The following is a 7320-nucleotide window of genomic DNA, read 5'->3' on the forward strand; positions in this document are numbered from 1 at the left end:
AGTGTTGTTTTGAAACCTTTAGTTTAACGATCTTGTTAAATGTTGTTAACCCATTGTTTATTATATCAAATTAGATGTTAAATTATTACATTATCATGATAACATGATGTATTAATATATCTTAATATGATATATATACATTAAATGTCGTTACAACGATAATCGTTACATATATGTCTCATTTCGAAATCATTAAGTTAGTAGTCTTGTTTTTACATATGTAGTTCATTGTTAATATACTTAATGATATGTTTACTTATCATAATAGTATGTTAACTATATATATATATATATCCATATATATGACATCATATAGTTTTTACAAGTTTTAACGTTCGTGAATCACCGGTCAACTTGGGTGGTCAATTGTCTATATAAAACCTATTTCAATTAATCAAGTCTTAACAAGTTTGATTGCTTAACATGTTGGAAACACTTAATTATATAAATATCAATTTCATTTAATATATATAAACATGGAAAAGTTCGGGTCACTGCAGCTTGCTCCTCTTGTTGGTTTTAATTTGTGGTGTTGTTGGGTGCGTTTGATAAAACTTAATGATTTAGTGCTGAATGGTTCAGAATCTGAATGGTTCAGATCCTTTGAATAAAGTTTGCTCTGAATGAAAATAAGTTGTTTGATAATCATTTAGAACGATATGAACTGAGTAAAACTACCTTATTAACGTGTTACATTAATAAAAAATTTTAATATACTTGTTAGTTAAGTGATCAGGATATGATTTCAGGATAATATTACTGAAAATTTAAGCTCTTAATGGTTAAGAGAGTGTTTTTGCTCTGAATGGTTCAGCGCTTAATTCTGAACCATTCAGCACCATATGTCATTCAGAGGTCAGAAACAAACGCATTGAATGCTGAATGGTTCAGCATTTAGTGCTGAACCATTCCATTAAGAGGTAAACAAACGCACCCTTAGTTGGTTTGGTTAGATTTGTTGCTTCTTTTGTATGTGTAACTGTTGGTTTGTTTCATTCGGTTCAGCTCGGGGGTGTAACGAGAGCCCATTGTTTGTTTCTTAGGTTGCTTTGCTTTCTAGTTCGAGCCCTTCAGGTCTACGGTTGTATTTTTGTTCCCGGTTTTTATCTTTCAACGAATTACCTTTGTTATGAAACTTTTTTCTTTTCGTCAAAAAAATGTTATTTAATATTAATTTTTTGCAAGTGGACGAATATTTTGACAGATATATAATAAAGTGAACATTTATTTTGGGATGGGCAGAGTAGTAATATATCGAATTTTTAGCTAATAAATATCTATTATAGTATTTTTTTTTTTTTTCTTATTTAGAAAAGAGAAAATTATGTAGTTGCTTGTATCATATTACTCCGTACTAGTATAGATCCTGTATATTTATGAGTAGTGATTTTCATTTGTTACACAGCTTGTCACTAACATCTGTTAAAAGAACTCATGAAATTCAGATGTGGTTTACATGCGAGTAAAATTGTCATTTCAAGTTTTCAACAAACCTTCCAATAATATGATACAAACCCAACCAAAAAGATCATACTAGTAATACATCTAAATTTGTTAAAGGAGACAAAAAAACGCTCATGAAACACCCTTTTCGGTTAGGTGGCATAATCTTGAACACTTTATAGAAATGTTTATATAAATTACTAGATTTATAAGCCCGTGCGTTGCACGGGGACTCTTCAATAAACAATCTTGAATCGTAAAATGTTATATTAATTAACAATATGATAAAGACAATATGCAAAGTATTGTTGTGGGTGAATTGCTTTAGTATCTATGTGTGTTACACAAAACACATAGGTTAAGGATACTAAATACAATTATATTAATTAGATATGAAGTAGACTAATGTTTGGACAATGGTTAATCATGTTGTAATTAAATAGCCAACCTTGTTATAAATGCCAAAAACATATATGATGACATCTGAACCGTAAGTTGGAAATATACGTTTTTTGCAATTGGTGAATATATATAACAAAGCAAAAATACCGTTGAAGTGAAGTTTGTTTTCGATAAATACATGAATTCGTTGCAATTGGTATGATTAGATCATATCAAATATAACAAAATCCAAGAGAGCAAAAGACATATGCTTGACCAATAGGTGCTCAAATGTCTGTTTTCTTAAACTAAAACGCATGTATAATAACAACCAAAGATTTAAGGCGAGTTTGGATTAGATTACATGTGTTTCAAGTGAAAGAGCCCGTGCTTTGCACGATATTTTAGTGCGTTACACAATAAAGTAGTAACCAAAGCTAATAAGGTGTAAAATCTGATTTCCAACTTGTAGCAAGAATTTCAAGATAGATTAATCACTTGGTTGGTTCTTCATTCCCTGAAAGCATGAACAAACATAGTTTATTAGCAATATCGAACTCACATAATCAAAAAAATATCGAACACACATAATCAAAAAAATAACAAAGTCACATAATCAATTGGCAATATCGACAAAAATGCAGCTAAAATAATTCAAATTTTTTTTACTCGATCAAGTTCACATATTCGACGAACCTTATTAACTACTCATGAAACAACAGATGTCCACTAAAGAAATTCCATCTTTACTAAATCAATATCCTAACTACTTAAAAACTTGAAACCTATTATACTCATTTAAAAAAATGCAACATTAATTAACGAATAACAACAAACAATATACAATAACACAAAGACTACTCACCTTAATGGGTGATCCATAAATGAAGTCTCAAACGCCCAAATGTATCATTAAATTGTCACTCTTACCAAGTGGACTTGAATTTAAGTCGGTTGTCATACCCTTATGTTGAGCATGTACATCCATAGTAAAATCATATGTACAAATAAACACTAAATACGGGCTAATGCACAAATACAACACTAATGATACCTAAACATATATTTTTATGACAGAATACAGGATTTAAATTAATATAGAATAAAGATCTAAGTGAGTTACAGATTAATTCAGGTCCTAACACATCTAATTGTACATCTAGTTAACAAAATCCATCGATACAACTTAAAAAGTACCAATAGTACTTATCAAAGAACTTAAACCACAATAAATGTTGATTTTTAAAAAATGAACCACATCAACATGAGCAATAGAATTTTAGAACCTACTTCAAACAAAGAAGCAACATTTCCACAAATGAAATCTGTGGCTCCTTCAATATAACAATTACACGTTATTATAGACCAAGGTAAGATTAATTAAAAGTTCATTTCATACATCTGTGAACTTCAAGTCTGAAGATAAGATTAAATTCAAAACTTAATCATATACAATAAAGAAAAGTACTCACCTTAAAGTGACACAATGAAACTCATTTGGTGTAACCTTCCATGGACGTGCTTTTTCACCGAATTCGTTGATCTTCAAATGATCCAAACATTTAAGTGAGACTGATTTCATCAATAACGCAAAAAATACAAAGTTTCAGATCCCATGATAAGTGCATACATATTAATTTTTTTAGTACACATAAATCATAATGTGGATATTTCTTGATCCATTTATATTCATGTGCACATCTGAATAATTAATCAAACGTTCGATCTTCATTTTCGGATACACACACATAATTATCGCAGATTATCATCAGACAATCGCGAAAAAAAACAAAGTTACCGATTTTCAGTATGTTTTTCAAAAAGATTAATTATAAACGTGTACTCTTGCATCCTTTTAGCAACATAATTATCGCAGCCTTGCCACAAAGTATAAAAAACATCCTTTTTACAGCTTAAAACAACTCAATAAATAAATAAATAAATAATTATGAACTGATGAAAAAAAAAGCATCTCATCACAATTTCAAAAACAAACGAAAAAGCAGAGATCAACAAATTAATAATAATAACACTATTGATATTACTATTTGACCTGTTGATCGATTTTCAGTAAGTGTAGAAGGAGATGAAATGGTGACAATCGGGTCATTGTTTTTAGTTAAAACAACATTGCTAATGGCATCAGATGTTTTTATTTCGGTATCTCTTCAAGAAGTATCTTCCATTTCAAGCTCAGGTGTTTTAATATGTTTAGGCTTTTCATCAGTCTCTTCGATCGACATTTTACCCGCAACAATTTCAAAAGTTCCAACTTGCTCTTAACTGGTCTCCACAAATCCGGGTTGGGATACAAATTAAGTTAATTTAACTGCCTTATGAGCAAAATAATCTAGTAGCTACTAATTTAACTAAAAGAATTGATGAAAATAAATAAAAAAACTTAAACAACACCCCATCACAATTTTATGAACACAAACGAAAAAACGGAGTTCAATAAATTAATGAAAATAACACTATTATTAGTACTACTATTTGGCCTGAAGATCGATTATCAGTAAGTGTGGAAAGAGATGAATCAGCGACGATCAGGTCATTGTTCTGACTTAAAATGACATTGCCTCCCTTGGCTAATGTCATTAAATATCTTGATATAGTAATCTAATGACAAAAAATACATGTTTTTAACATTACACCCATTTTACCCGTTTTGACTTATACAAAGACTGGTTTATCTTACGTAGAATAATATAATCCACCCATTAAAAGATATATGAGTGGTAAAATCAAATCGAATTTACTGTAAAACAATAGTATTAAGTTTTCATTCTGATATCAGGGAGTTTAGCTACGTTGGCGTTCTTGGGGTTTGTGGTTCAGCACATCGTGACCGAGAAAGGCCCATTCGACAACCTATTACAGCACCTCTCAGACCCATGGCATAACACTATTGTCCAAACATTGTCAGGAAACTAAATATATTATAGCTAAAGTAAAGAGAAAGAAAGTATATTGTTTTGCACAGTTTAGTGTTTGGGTTGTGAACCTAGATCTAGGTTGTGTTTGATATGTACAGGGGAATATGAAAAATGGTGATTCCTGATTTATTTGAACATATAATGATCATCATAAAGAATAAATCTTGAACTTAGCAAGAGAAAAGATCAAATAAACTATAAATGCATTATTACTATATGTTTAATTCTTACTATACAGATATAAAAGGACGTTGCTTACCTATATCTTGATTCTTAAAACAAACAAACTTAAGAAGACCATGTGAATTTTTCTGAACAAAAGTCGTACATAAGTATGAACGAATCAATATAACATGATGGTTCAACTCACATACAACTTAAATATGCAATTTTCATTAGAGAAATAAATTTAAAAATCAAATCCCCAAAACTACTTGCAGTTATACAAACTGAATAAAATCGATCATAATAAACTCATCAATATAAAAACGAATTAGGGTTTGAGAAACGTACAACAAAGCAGGGAACCGAAGGAAACTTGATTTGAGATTTGGGGATTCGATTGAACAAAAGATGGAAGAGAATGGCTGTTTCTTGAATCGAATTGAATTGTGTGAATAAATTCGATTATAGGTGATGATGGATAATACCCCGATTGAACCAAAAACCCTGTTTTTTTCGTCTTGAATCCAGAACGTTAACACCCCGATTGAACCAAAAACCCTAATTTTTTTCATCGACGATGGATAGAGGATTGGTGGATCTGATTCAATCAAGATTGAGCAGTATTTTTTTTGAACGGTTATAGATGAATAGTTATAGATGAATTTTTCCGTTTCAGATTTAGGGTTTGTTTGGTTTTATTTTTTGTTGATGAACATCGATAACGGGTTTGATAATTAAATAAATTGAGTTAACAGAGCAATAGCGGGACACGTGTTAGCTGTACAATTTTCCAGATTTTTTTAATTCAAAAGTCTGACAAAACAGTATTCTGTGAGGAGGAATATGGGAGAGACACGTGTCAGATTTATGTCTATGTTTTATGAAGATAAAAGATATTTTAGAGCCATATGCGTGACATACTAATGGGTTTTAGGTAGGGGTGTTCATAATATCCGAATCCGAATCCGCAATCCGAATATCCGCGTATTCGATCCGAAAAATCGGATATCCGAATTTTCGGATATCCGAAAATCGGATATCCGATTTTTAGGATTCGGGTTTCGGATAGAACTTTTCAAAATTTTCGGATATTCGGATACCCGATATCCGAAACTTACATTAATAAATAATAATATTTTTACAGTTTTATTTAATAATTATAATTTATAATTTATGTTTAGATATTTTATAAGGGACAAAGGCAAAGTGACAAACAACTGGACAAAGTACAGTTGAATTGGACTCGTCTTTCTCTCAAGTTACAACTCACTTCAAAAAGTAAAAACCCTAGATCTAGAGGACTATCTCTTACGCGATTTCATCTTTAATCCGCATCGCATCTTCATCTCTGTATCTAATCATCTCATCTTCGTTTTTAATTCAAAGTAATCTTCATCTATTCAAGGTCTCTAGATCTATATTACGATGTGTTTTATTTGTCAAATTTGAGACGTACTCAATTAAGCCATGTCTACGGATTTAACAAGTTGTTTATATAAAGTTTAATTTTGTTACTCCAGGGATTTGTTACAATTAGTTTTGTTACTGATTTGTAGTGCTTTTGTTTTTTTGAGGCATGGAAATATTATTCTTTTATGTTCAAGATTGTTCATTTGTTCTTATAATGCTTGCAGCTTTTGAACTTTTTTGCAACTCAAATTTGTATTTACTAATCTATAATTTGATCTTTGATCTTATGCTCCGTATATAACAATACAGATGGCTTTCTCTCTGTTTGAAATTTAAATCCATACCCTCTACCACTCAAAGGTTTATTGAAGTGGTGAAAGAAAAATAGTACTCCGTATTATGGAGATTGAAAAACATATTGAGAATTTGAGACAATAATCAGTTCATTGAAGTATTGTATCCAGTAAAATTCGTTAACAATATATGATTCGGATATTCGGATAATCCGGTATCCGAATCCGAAATTTCGGACCAAATCCACTATCCGAATTTTCGGATATCCGAATTTTCGGATATCCGGTTTTGAACACCCCTAGTTTTAGGAACTATCGCCGTTGGTTTTTGTTGCTTTAAAAGCCTTCATTTTCACTCAAACAACATTATGGTTCTGAAAGTGTAGACAGTTCTATATGTTAACTTCAATCCCAATCCTCAAAATGTCGCATACAAAAGCAATTGTAAAACATGTCCTATCATTCACTTTAAGCAATCGGTAACGAGTGAAGCAACATGATGAACACCGAGGTACAGTATTGACCAAACTAAGAAACAAATATGCGGCTGTGCATGTAATGATGTAAAGAACACCATTCACACAAAATCAGGCTTGGCGTTCGGTTCCATATTGTCTTTTTTTAGATTTTATGTTAAAAGCAACCTGGCGAAATTAAAATTAAAGGTGTTATTCAACAGATGAACATCAGGA

At 31.0% G+C, this 7320-nt stretch overlaps 1 long non-coding RNA gene across 4 annotated transcripts; it reads right to left on the reverse strand.

The window, feature by feature from the left end:
• Positions 1-2096: 2096 nt before the first annotated feature.
• On the reverse strand, positions 2097-5649 carry LOC139844674 (uncharacterized). 4 transcript variants are annotated; one of them, XR_011758061.1, is made up of 5 exons: positions 5274-5649; positions 3878-4107; positions 3297-3396; positions 3115-3158; positions 2097-2341 (listed from the first exon to the last, which is right to left on the reverse strand). It is a non-coding gene; the product is annotated as an uncharacterized lncRNA (long non-coding RNA). The 4 variants fall into 4 exon arrangements; XR_011758059.1 differs by lacking the exon at positions 3878-4107 and having other exon boundaries at positions 5274-5646; XR_011758060.1 differs by lacking the exon at positions 5274-5649 and having other exon boundaries at positions 3878-4478.
• Positions 5650-7320: the final 1671 nt, after the last annotated feature.

Source organism: Rutidosis leptorrhynchoides, chromosome 4 (genome assembly GCF_046630445.1).
Source record: "Rutidosis leptorrhynchoides isolate AG116_Rl617_1_P2 chromosome 4, CSIRO_AGI_Rlap_v1, whole genome shotgun sequence".
NCBI lineage: Eukaryota > Viridiplantae > Streptophyta > Magnoliopsida > Asterales > Asteraceae > Rutidosis > Rutidosis leptorrhynchoides.